The sequence below is a fragment of the Desmodus rotundus genome, chromosome 2 (assembly GCF_022682495.2).
Source record: "Desmodus rotundus isolate HL8 chromosome 2, HLdesRot8A.1, whole genome shotgun sequence".
NCBI lineage: Eukaryota > Metazoa > Chordata > Mammalia > Chiroptera > Phyllostomidae > Desmodus > Desmodus rotundus.
The window spans coordinates 99,204,030-99,216,899 of NC_071388.1; the positions used below are offsets into that span (position 1 = coordinate 99,204,030).

The 12,870-nt window shown below is 38.0% G+C and overlaps 1 protein-coding gene across 1 annotated transcript in view; it reads left to right on the plus strand.

Moving 5' to 3' along the window:
* CD86 (CD86 molecule) overlaps window positions 1-12,870 on the plus strand; it is a 99,586-nt gene that overhangs the window by 5,255 nt on the left and 81,461 nt on the right. The window contains exon 2 of the mRNA XM_045185895.2: window positions 2,451-2,556. The gene's annotated coding sequence lies outside the window, so the exon portion shown is untranslated. The remainder of the gene's footprint in view (window positions 1-2,450; window positions 2,557-12,870) is intronic.

Consider the following 12,870-nt stretch of genomic DNA (forward strand, 5'->3'; position numbering starts at 1 on the left):
ACTGGCTCAGTCATTTTTAATTCAACAGCCACACAGTACATACACATGCTCACCCAACGGTGTCTACCACCCCCACTGACTAGTAGAGTGAAGTCATCATTATTCACGCATGCGCATTCCAGTCCACTGTCCTTGGCTGCCAGGTAACATCGGTGTCACACAAACCATTCTCATTATATTAACAATGGTTGGACTTTTTCAGGGCAGACTTTGTAGACAAACAGACAAGTGGAGCATAAAAGAGATCGTAGGAGTAGGCATGCATATTGACGGGAACTTGATATATAACAGAGGTGGCATTATAATTCAGTGGGACAGCCATAAACTATTCAATATGTGATGCTGAGACAATTAGTGTTTGTTATGTTAGAAGATAAGATGTATAGGCATACCTCAGAGACATTGTAAGTTTGGCTTCAGACCACTGCAATAAAACAAGTATTGCTATAGGAGACCGTTCTGCGTGGCGTGGGCCCACCTCCCACTCAGAAAGGCCAGTGGAAAGCAAGGTCCAGCACACAGGACCCATACCCACAGATAGGTTCTCCCATGGGGAATCAGGCCTGCATTACACCTAGGCCGCTTTGATTCTTGCTTTTTGCTAAAACTCTCACCCTGAATTGAGGCAGCAAACGTTTACTGCATATCTTTAAAGTAACTTCCTAAAATTTATGCTAAACCTTCCAAGGACAAGTGTAACCACTTCAACCACTTTTCCCTTTTCATTTGCAAATATCCTTCCTTTTTTAGGTAATTAGTGACATCCTCTCCTTTGTTTTCTGTAAAAGGTAACCACCCAAAGCGAACCTGTGCATAGTGAATGAGGACCATCCTCAATGTAATGTGCCCAGAAAAGCAATAAAAGCCTGTCAAGGCAAGGGTCCGGGTGCTCTCCCCTTGAGACAGTGGCCCTGCCATCCCTTTTCCTCCACAGGACTCGGTAGTCCTTGTGAATTTGTCTCGTCTCAGCCACAACAGCGCAGACACTGCAGGCCGGTGTCCACATCATATTACAATAAAGTGAGTCATAATCTTTTTGCTGGTGGTGAGTTTTGCCTTCAATTGGTAAAAAACACAACATCTGTGAAGCACAATAAAGGAAAACACAATAAAAGGAGGCATGCCTGTATCTTTTCTTTATACCACAAATAAAATTCAAAACTGATTATAATCTAAATGTTAAAAGCAAAAATATCAAGTTTTTAAAAGAACATATTGTAGAATACCCATATGGCCTTGAAGAAAAGAGTGAATTCTTAAAAACAGAAAGAATAATTTATTAAGGAAGACATACATAAGACAATATTAAATTTAAAAGTTCTATAAACAAAATACAACATATACAAAATGAAAAAACAAGCTACAGAATAGAAAAAGATATTTCCTGTGCATTTAAAAAGCAAAAATTTATAATCAGTATATATTTTTTTTAAATCTCTTAAAATGTAAGTAGGATGCAACCCAATGGTAAGGGAGATGAACAGGCAATTCGCATAAGAGAAATCTGATTCACTATTAAGCATATTAAAAGATGCCCAATCTGAGTTATAATCAGAAATCATAAATTTAAAACAATAAGTACTATTTCACATTTGGCAAATTGGTTAAGATGTAAAAGTGAGCCCAAGTGTTGGTAAAGATGTAAGAAGTGTAAATTCTGTCAACTACTTTGGAGAACAGTTTGATAAAACCTCATAAAATTGAAGGTACATATATCCTAGAACCTTGCAATTTTCTTTCTATGTCTGCACTCTATAGAAATTGTCGCTCTGTGCAAACACATACATGTATAAGGATATTCATTGCAAAGCAATTTGTTCAGAACTTGGAAACAACTTTCCATCAAGAAGAATAAATAAATAACATGGGGCTTAATCAATGCAATGAAATAATATGCCACTGTTAAAATGGATCAACTAGATCTATACTATAAATAAGTATATTAAACATATATTCAATAAAGAAGTTAAAAGTTACTATTGACATTACTAATTGACATTACTAGTGTCATTACTCCTGAGAGGAAGGAGGAGAGGAATGGGTTGGTAGAGACATTAGCTGAATCTGTGCCATTTTTTTTTTTAATACCTAAAACAAATACACTAAAAATGTGGAATCAGTTAAATTTACGAGGTGTAAGTGGTGCTGATTATACTGTTTTATGTGCTTTTCTGTATCTTTGGCATATTTTGTAATTAAAAATATTTTTAAGACAAACAAGAATGAGCAGCAGGTAGAGAATCAGACCAGCTGTGTCTGACGGAACATTTCCATTGGCATCCAGTGTGATGTTATGTAAGTCACTGTGGGCTGAGAACGTTTTTATCGGCCAAATGGGAAACTGGATGAGGTTCTGTGTTCTGCTAAAATCATGCATGAAACCAAGATACTTTAATTACATTTGTCATACACGGCCTAAGAATCTGTTTCTCGCAATATTTTATTATAAGGAGAGAAACTGGGGACAAATGGAGGCCTGCTTTCCTGAAGCTGGAACCATAGAGAAGAGGTCATAGAAACAAAGATAGAGAGCCTGAACTTCTACTTCCACCAGAGGTATTTATTTTTCTTTCTGGTGTTTCTTCCTCTTGTGGCAATTCCCAGTTTGCCATTTAGACTGCTCTGACATAATGAGCTCTGTCCTTGCACATCTCAGTAAAGCTCAATAAAGGTCAGAATATCTAGTTCTTTCCAGCCCACTCCAGAGGGCCTGATTCAATTAGTCTATGGGGAGGCCCAGGAAGCAGTATTTTTTAAAAGTTCCCAGGGGGTTCTAATGTATAACCAGAGTTGAAAAGATAGTTAAAGGGTTTGTTACCAAATAGGGCATTCCCCAGCGTAGTCCCTAAACAGAACACGCTCCAACACATTTCCTATCTGAGCTTCTCTTTGGTAACTTTACTTTGCTGCCGCCTCAAGTGAGAGAGTAGGAGAGTTTCTACTCCAAAGCCCAGGGTCCTGGGATGTGTAACTTCCCTTTTCTGGTTTCTTCACCAGGCGAGCATAACATACACATGGTACCATCAGATGGGATTGAATTTCAGGACATTACCACCAAGTAGTTAAGTAGGACAGGTAACCCCCATTTTTGCTGCTATAACTCAGGGTCAAATTGATTGGTCAGAGTGTATGTATGGTCATTTTAATATATGTCCATAAATTCTTTGCCCTTCTCCCTTCAAAAGAGGGAACCTAAAATCATGACCCTCAAGTGTAGGCTAGACTTAGTGACTCACTTATAATGTATAGAATAGCAGAAGTGACACTGTGTTACCTCCAAAACTAGGTCATAAAAGGCATTACAGCTTCTTCCTTGCCCGCTCTGGGGAAGCCAGCTGCAATCTCATGAGGACACTCAGTCTTATGGAGAGGTCCACACAGTAAGGAACTGAGTCCTCCTGCTAATAGTCATATGAGCGAGCCTTCTTGGGAGGAAATTTTCTGAGTCAAGCTTCTGAGTTGCTGATAACTGTAAACTCATAAGAGAACCTGAGACAAACAACATACGAATAAGCTACTGTCCAGTTCTGCATGTACAATGTGAGAATATATATATTTGTTGTTTTAACCTACTAGAACAATATTGCTGTTATGCAACAATAGATTGCCAATATAGTGGTTATATGTTCAACCTTAGTAGAAAATACCAAACAGTTTCCCAAATTTACCTACATACCACCAGTTAATGAAGTTTTCATTGTTCATGTCCTTGGCAATATTTGAAATTAGCAGTCTTTTCTTTTTTAAATTTATTTTTTATTGCATTTTTTCCATTACCATTCACCCACTTATAACCCCTATAATCACCCCACTGTTGTCCATGTCCATGAGTCCTTTTCCCTTTTTGCTCAATTGCTCTGCCCACTAACTCTTTCCCAGAGCTGTCAGCCTGCTCTCTGTCAATAAATCTGTCTATTTCACTTGTTAGTTCTGTTCATTCATTAGATTCCACATATGAGTGGTATCACATGGTATTTGTCTTTCTCTGACTGGCTTATTTCACTTAGCACAATATTCTTCAGGTCCATCCATACTGTCTCAAAGGGTAAAATTTTCCTCCTTTTCATGACTAATTAGTATTCCATTGTGTAAATGTCCTGAAGTTGTTTTATCCACTCATCTACTGATGGGCACTTGGGCTGCTTCCAAATCTTGGTGATTGAAAATAATGCTGCAATGAACATAGGGGTGCTTATGTTCTTTCATATTGTTTCAGATTTCTTCAGATAAATTCCCAAAAGTAGAATTGCTGGGTCATAAGGCACTTCTGTTTTTCATTTTTTGAGTTATCTCCATACTGATTTCCACAGTGGCTGCACCCGTCTTGCATTCCCACCAATAGTGCAAAAGGGTTCTCCTTTCTCCACATGCTCACCAGCACTTGTTCTTTCTTAATTTATTGATGATGGCCATTCTGACAAGTGTGAGATGGTATCTCATTGTGGTTTTAATTTCTATTTCTCTGATGATTCATGATGTTGAGCACCGTTTCAAATATCTATTGGCCATCTGTATGTCCTCTTTGGAGAAGTGTCTACTCAGGTCCTCTGCCCATTTTTAACTGGGTGGTTTGGTTTTTTTGGTGTTGTTTTATAAGTTCTTTATAAATTTTGGACATTAACCCCTTATCAAATGTATTGGTGAATATGTTCTCCCATTCAGTGAGTTGTCCTTTTATTTTGTTGATGGTTTCCTTTGCTGTGTAAAAACTTTTTAGTTTGGTGTATTCCCATTTATTTTTTATCTTTTGTATTTCTTGCCTGAGGAGACATACCAGAATATGGCTACAGGCAATATCCAAGATTTTACTGCCTATGTTTCCTTTAGGGTTTTTATGGTTTTGAGTCTAACATTTAAGTCTTTAATGCATTTTGAATTTATTCTTGTGTGTGGTGTAAGAAAGTGGCTTAGTCTCATTTTTCTGCACATATCTGTCCAATTTTCCCAACACCATTTATTAAATGAACTGTCTTTAGCCCATTGTATGTGCTTGCTTCCTCTGTCAAATATTAATTGACTCTAAAGGTGTGGGTTTATTTCTGAGATATCTATTCTGTTCCATTGATCTATGTGTTTGTTTTAATGCCATTACTAGACTGTTTTGCTTACTATGGCTTTATAGTATGGCTTGACATTAGGTAGTGAATTCCTCAAACTTTGTTCTTCTTTCTGAAGATCAGTTGCTATTGAGGGCAGTTTGTGGTTCCATGTAAATTTTTGAAATATTTGTTCTAGTTCTATAAAATACATCATTGGAATCTTGATAGGAATTGCATTAACTCTATAGAGTACTTTGGGTAGTATAGACATTTTAATGATGTTAATTCTCCATATCCATATGTGTTTCCACTTATTTGTATCTTCTTCAGTTTCTTTCTTCAGTGTCTTATAATTTTCCAAGCACATCTTTTATATCCTTGGTTAGGTTTATTCCTAGGTATTTTATTCTTTTTGAAGCAGTTGTGACTGGGATTGTTTTCTTAATTTTTTTTCCTGATAGTTTGTTATTGGCATGTAAAAATGCAGCTGATATCTGGATTTAATTTTATATTCTGCTACTTTACTGAATTCATTTATCAGATCTAGTAGTTTCTTGGAGGAATCATTAGGATTCTCTATGTACAATATCATGTCATCTGCAAATAATGACAGTTTTATTTATTCCTTAACAATTTGGATGTGTTTTATTTTTTCTTCTTGTCTGATTCCTATGGCGAGGACTTCCAGTACTATGTTAAATAAGAGAGGTAAAACAGACATCTTTGTCTTGTTCCCAATCTTAAGGGGAACACCTGTACTTGTTGCCTGTTGAGTGTGATGCTGGAAGTGGGTTTGTCATGTATAGCCTTTATTATGTTCCGATATATTCCCTCTGTTTCCACTCTTTTGAGAGTTGTTATCATAAATTGGTATTGGATTTTATCAAATGCTTTATCTGCATCTATTGATATAATCATGTGGTTTTTATCCTTCATTTTATTTATGTGGTGTATCACAATCATTGACTTGTGAATATTGTACCAACCTTGCATTCCCAGAATATATCTCAATTGTTCATTGTGTATGATCTTTTTGATGTATTGCTGTATTTGATTTGCTAATTTTTGTTGATAATTTTAGCATCTATGTTCATCAGGTATGTTGGCCTATAATTTCTGTCTTTGTAGTGTCTTTATCTGGTTTTGGAATTAGGATAATGCTGGCCTTATAAAATGAGCTTGGGAGTCTTCATGAATTTTTTGGAATGGTTTGAAGAGTGGTGTTAGTTCTTCTTGTAATGTTTAGTAAAGTTCACCTGTGAAGCCATTTGGTTCATGGCTTTTGTTTATTGGGAGTCTTTTTTTTTTTTTTAATTACTGCTTCAATTTCATTAGGTGTAATCTTTCTATTCAGTTTCTCTGATTCTTCCTGATTTGGTTTTGGAAGATTGTATGTTTTTAGCTATTTATCTATTTTGTTCAGGTTGTCCAGTTTGTTGACATATAGTTGTTCATATTACATATTTTCTTACAATCCTTTGTATTTCTTTGGTGTTAGTTGTTATTTCTCCTCTTTCATTTCAGATTTTTAAAAATTTGAGTCCTCTCTCTTTTTTCCTTGATCAGTGTAGTTAAGGGTTTGTCAATCTTGCTTATCTTTTCAAAGAACCAGCTCTTGGCTTCATTGATCTTTTGTATCATTTTTTAAGACCCTATTTCATTTATTTCTGCTCTGATCTTTATTATTTCCTTCCTTCTACTCACTTTGCGCTTTGTTGTTTGTTATTTTTGAAGTTCCTTTAAGTGTAAAGTAAGATTGTTTTTTTGAGCTTTTTCCTTCGTTTTGAGTTAGGCCCGTAATACTATGAATTTCCCTCTTAGGACTGCTGTTCATGTGTTCCACAGATTTTGGGTTGTTGTGTTCTCATTTTCATCTGTTTCAAGGTATCTTTTGATTTCTTCCTTGATCTCATTGTTGACCTATTCATTGTTCAATCATGTTACATTTAGCTTCCATGTCTTTGTGTATATTTCAGTTTTCTTCTTGTGGCTAATTTCTAGTTTCATAACATTTTCGTAACAGAAGATACTTGATGTGACTTAAATCTTCTTAAATTAATTGAGACTTGTTTTGTGTCCTAACATGTGGTCTATCCTAGGAAATGTCCCAAGTGCACTGGAAAAATAGGTATATTGTGCTGCTTTAGGTGTGAAATGCTCTGAATATATCAATGAAATCCATTTGATCTAGTGTGTCATTTAAGGCCTTTGTTTCCCTATGATTTTCTTTTTGGAAGATCTATCCATGGTAAAATCCCCAACTATGACTGTATTTCTGTTGATCTATTCTTTTATGTCCATCAAGATTTGCTTTACATATTCAGGGCTCCTATGTTGGGGTCATAAATGTTTATTAGGGTTATATTCTCTTTATGGATTGTTAATTTTTTCATTATGTAGTGTCCTTCTTTGTCTCTTACTATAATCTTGCTTTTAAAGTCTATGTTGTCAGATATAAGTATTGCTACCTCAGCTTTTTATTTCCCTTTCCATTTGCATGAAATATCTTTTTCCATCCCTTTACTTTGAGTCTGTGTGTCTTTCATTCTAGGTGTGTCTCTTGGAGTCAGCTTATATATATGGTCTTGTTTTCTTATCCATTCAGCTACCCTGTGTCTTTTGATTGGAGCATTTAAACTATTTGCATTTAATGTGATTATTGATCTATATGAATTTATTGCCATTTTATTTTTTAACTTTCTTTCTTCCTTTTTCTTCTTCTTTTTCTCCTCCTCCTTTTCCTTCTAGCCCTTTAACATTTGTTGCAATACTGGCTTGGTGGTAACAAACTGGTTTAGCTTTTTTTTGTCTGTGAAGCTCTTCATTTCTCCCTTAATTTTAAATGATAGCTTTTCTGGGCAAAGCAGCCTTGGTTGTAGGTCCTTGATTTTCATCACCTTGAATGCTTCATGCCTATCACTGCTGAATAGAATTTTTTCTGTTAAGAAATCAGATGACCTTCTTATAGGAGCTCCCTTGTAGGTAACTAATTGTTTTTCTCTTTTGGCTTTTAAGACTCCTTCCTTGTCTTTAAGCTTTGCCATTGTAATTATGTTGTATCTTGGTTTGGGTCTTTTTGGATCCATCTGATTTGGGACTCTGCGCTTCCTGGACTTGTGTGTCTTTTCCCTTCACCAGATTAGGGAAGTTTTTGGTCATTATTTCTTCAAATAGATTCTTGATCCTTTGCTCACTCTCTTCTCCCTCTGTTATTCCCATGATGTGACTGTTATTATGCTTCATGTTGTCTGAAAGTCTTCTTAAACTCTCCTCATTTTTTAAAATTCTTGTTTCTTTTTGCTACTCTGCTTGGGTGGTTTCTTTCTACCTCATCTTCCATATTGCTGATTTGATCCTCTGCTTCATCTAACTTTTTTATTTCTTCCAGTGTATTATTTATTTCAGATATTGCAGTCTTTATTTTGGATTGGTCCTTTTTTATGGTTTCTATGTATTTTTTCACACTGTGGAGTATCCTTATACCCTTTACTCTAAACTCTATATCTGATATATTGCTTGCCTCTGTTTCATTTAGCTCTTCTTCTGGAGAATTCTCTTGTTCTTTTGGGGCCTGTTTCTTTTTTTCCCATCTTGGCTGTCTCTTTGTTTTGTTTCTATGTATTAGGTTGATTTGCAAAGTCTCTGGTACAGATCTATGTCACACACTGCCTATGACTGGTCCTGGGCAATCTGTTTGGAGCTATCAGCAATCCACTACTTGTGACTTCCTCTTGGGCCTGGGTATATGCAGAAAGAACCAAGCTGTGTAGCAAGTCTGGCTTTTACCCACATTGGGTCTAGGGTCAGCTAAAGTCTCAGAGCTCTCAGAGTTCTGCCTTTGCCTGCAGGCTTTCTGCTCAGCTTATGCACTGAAATAGCCTCCTGCTGTACTCCTTAGCAGCCTGGCATAAGCTCCATTGGATGGTGCAGTAGGGATTCCTGTGGGTGGGGCTATTACTTCCTCCCAGGCTGATGCCACATTGAGGGGAATGCATTGCTTGAGAAAGATGGTTTCTGCACTATGGGGAATGACTCAGCACAGGGATCCTGGCAGCTGACCCTTAGCTCTCTCCCCAGCGGCACCAATCCCAGACTTTCTTCACATCACTCTGGCGTGCTCTGCCCTCCTACTGCTGGAGCCCTGGGTAACTGGCTATAGATACTTGGTACGTTGTCCCCTTAAGATGCTCTCTGCATCTCTAGTCATCTCTCCCTGGCAGAAGGAAGCCCCTCTACCTTTCACAGACAGGTGTCATTTGGGTTCCTGTCCCAGTTTTGGTGCTCTATGATGGGGAGTCCCATTTGGTGCTTATTTATTTTTTATTTTTTAATATATTTTATTGATTGTGCTATTATAGGTCCCATTTCCCATTCTTTATTCCAGTCCACCCTGCATACCACCTCCCACTCTCATTGCCCCCAGCCCCCACCACTTTACTTCATGTCTATGGGTCATATGTATAAGTTCTTTGGCTTCTACATTTCCTATACTATTCTTAACCTCCCCCTGTCTATTTTCTACCTACCATTTATGCTACTTATCCCCTGTACCTTTTCCCTGTCTCTCCCCCTCCCACTCCCCCGCTGATAACCCTATGTCTGATATATTACTTGCCTCCATTTAGGACCAATCCAAAATAAAGACTGCAACATCTGAAATAAATAATAATTCCTTGCCTACATGTGATCTCCATTTCTGTGGTTCTGTTCCTGTTCTAGTTATTTGCTTAGTTTGTTTTTGTTTTTGTTTTTTTTAGGTTTGGTTGTTAATAGCTGTGAGTTTGTTGTCATTTTACTGTTCATAGTTTTGATCTTCTTTTTCTTAGATAAGTCCCTTTAACATTTCATATAATGAGGGCTTGGTGATGATGAACTCCTTTAACTTGACCTTTTCTGGGAAGCACTTTATCTGCCCTTCCATTCTAAATGATAGCTTTGCCGGAGAGAGTAATCTTGGATGTAGGTCCTTGCCTTTCATGATTTGGAATACTTCTTTCCAGCCCCCTCTTGCCTGTAAGGTTTCTTTTGAAAAATCAGCTGATAGTCTTATGGGAACTGGTTTGTATGTAATTCCTTTCCTCTTGCTGCTTTTAAGATTCTCTGTTTATCTTTAATCTTGGGTAACTTAATTATGTGCCTTGGTGTGTTCCTCCTTGGGTCCAACATCTTTGGGACTCTCTGAGCTTCCTGGACTACCTGAAAGTCTATTTCCTTTGCCAGATTGGGAAAGTTCTCCTTCATTATTTTCTCAAATAAGTTTTCAATTTCTTGCTCTTCCTCTTCTCCTTCTGGCACCCCTATGATTCAAATTTTGGAACATTTAAAGATGTCGTGGAGGTTCCTAAGTCTCTCCTCACTTTTTTGAATCTTGTTTCTTCTTTCTGTTCTAGTTGAATGTTTCTTTCTTCCTTCTGCTCCAATCTGTTAATTTGAGTTCTGGTTTCCTTTCCTTCACTGTTGATCCCCTGTACATTTTCCATTTTTTCACTTTTCATAGCCTTCATTTTTTCCTCTAATTTGCAACTGTATTCAACCAATTCTGTGAGCATCCTGATTACCAGTGTTTTGAACTGTGCATCTGATAGGTTGGCTATCTCTTTGTTGCTTAGTTGTATTTTTTATGGAGATTTTGATCTGTTCTTTGTGTCATTTTTTTTTTATTTTGTTTTGTTTCTGTGTGCCTGTTACATAGTAAGGGGTGGAGCCTTAGGTGTTCACCAGGGTAGGACAACCCATGTTGCTTGTTTGTGATGCTGTATGTGGGGGAGGGATCGGAGAGGGAACAATGCCGCTTGCTCTGCTTTCTGCCGGCTTTCAGTCACTTTCCCCGATACCCACAATCAAATTGGACCCTTCTGGTGCTGATTCCCAGGAGGGTGGGTTTGTGTACATTCTAGGACCCTGTGGGTCTCTCCAAAGAACTCTTCTGTGAGGCTGGGAGTTTCTCCCCAACAGGTTTTTTCAGTCAGAGGTTTGGAGGCTTCCCCCGACCCCGGACGGGAACCCTGCGTTGGGCAGTCTATCACACTCTCCAGTTGTTCCTCCCGCTTTATCTGCATGTGAATGTGGGACTGCCCAGTTCCCCAGCTGCCACCTTGCTGGGTCTGCCAGCCACTGCCTTGCCAGCCCCAGTCCTTCAGCTGCTGCCCTGCTGTGAGTCCTCTCCACCCAGCTGCCTGTCTCCTCCCCTCCTACCGGTCTGGATAAATGTTTCTTCTTGAACGGTTTGGTTGTCAGACTTCCATACAGTTTGAGTTTCTGAGTTTCTGTCAGTTCTGGTTGTTTTTTGTTTTTAAATTTGTTGTTGTCCTTTTGGTTGTGCGAGGAGGCACAGTGTGTCTACCTATACCTCTGTCTTGGCCAGAAGTCCACTTGGGGCTTAGACCCCACAGTTCTCAGGGGGAGTCCCCCCAGGAATTTCAGCTGCCACCTATGGGAGCTCAGTCAGTCCTCTTGTGCCTCTGCACTTCCTATCAGTCTTGTTGTGGTGATGTGGTTTCTTCTGTTAAGTGTTTGGTTATAAGGCTTCTCTCCAGCTAGTGTTCAGTTGTTTGTTCAGGATAATTTTTCTATAATTTACTTATAATTCCAGTCTGGTCCTGGGAGGAGGTTAGTGTGGCTTCCACCTACTCCACCACCATCTTGGATCTTCCTTACAATCCTCTTTTAAATACAGGTGCTTATTCCTCTGCTGGTATTATATCCTAAGAGCCCTGAAACACCAGTCCGAAAGAACCTATGAACCCCAATGTTCATAGCAGCACAACTTATAATAGTCAAATGCTGGAAGCAACCTAAGTGCCCATCAGTAAATGAGTGGCTCAAAAAATTATGGTACATTTACATAATGGAATTCTACGCAGCAGAGAGAAAGAAGGAGCTCCTACCCTTTGCAACAGCATGGATGGAACTGGAGGGCATTATGCTAAGTGAAATAAGCCAGGCGGTGAGGGACAAATACCGTATGATCTCACCTTTAACTGGAACATAATCAATAAAAGAAAAAAACAAACAAAATATACGCAGAAATATTGAAGTTAAGAACAATCTAACAATATCCAGGGGAGAGGGGGAGGGGGCGATGGGGGCAAGGGTTTTCAGGAACTACTATAAAGGACACATGGACAAAACCAAGGGGGAGGTGGAAGCAAGGGAGGGAGGTGGGTTTGGCTGGGGTGGGGTAGAGAGGTGGGGAGAAAATGCAGACAACTGTAATTGAACAACAATAACAATTAAAAATAAATAAATAAATACAGGTGCTGACAAAGAGTTTCTTCTTGACAAAACTCTACTGAGTGTCTTCTGAGCTTTTTCTCAACTAGGCCTCAACTTTTGACTTCCATGTTCACCTCTGTATTGTCTAATATGAATGAAAATCCTTCTAAGTCAGTTTAGCCATCTTCGCTATCTTATCGTCATCAGATATCTAGTCACGTTCTTCATCCTCCACTCCAGGTGATTGGCAGTCGTTTACATTGTATAGCTCTACTAGTGGGTGTTTAAAAGGATTGCATTGTGGTTTATTTGCATTTCTCTGATGATTAATGAAGTTGAGCACCTTTTCAAATGTTAATTGGACTTCTGAATATCCTTTTGTTGGCTTTGATTGAATCTTTTGCTTACTTATCTATTCAGTGTTCTATTCTTTTCTTATTGATTTGTAGGAGTTTCTTATGTATTCTAGATATGGAATACATATGTAGAATATTTTTGTGGTTATATAGGGTAAAAATCTCTTCTCCCAATTTGTGATTTGCCTTTTTACTCTCTTAATGATATTTTTTTGGTAAACAGATATTTTCATTATTTATATCAAAAAATAAGGTAATTT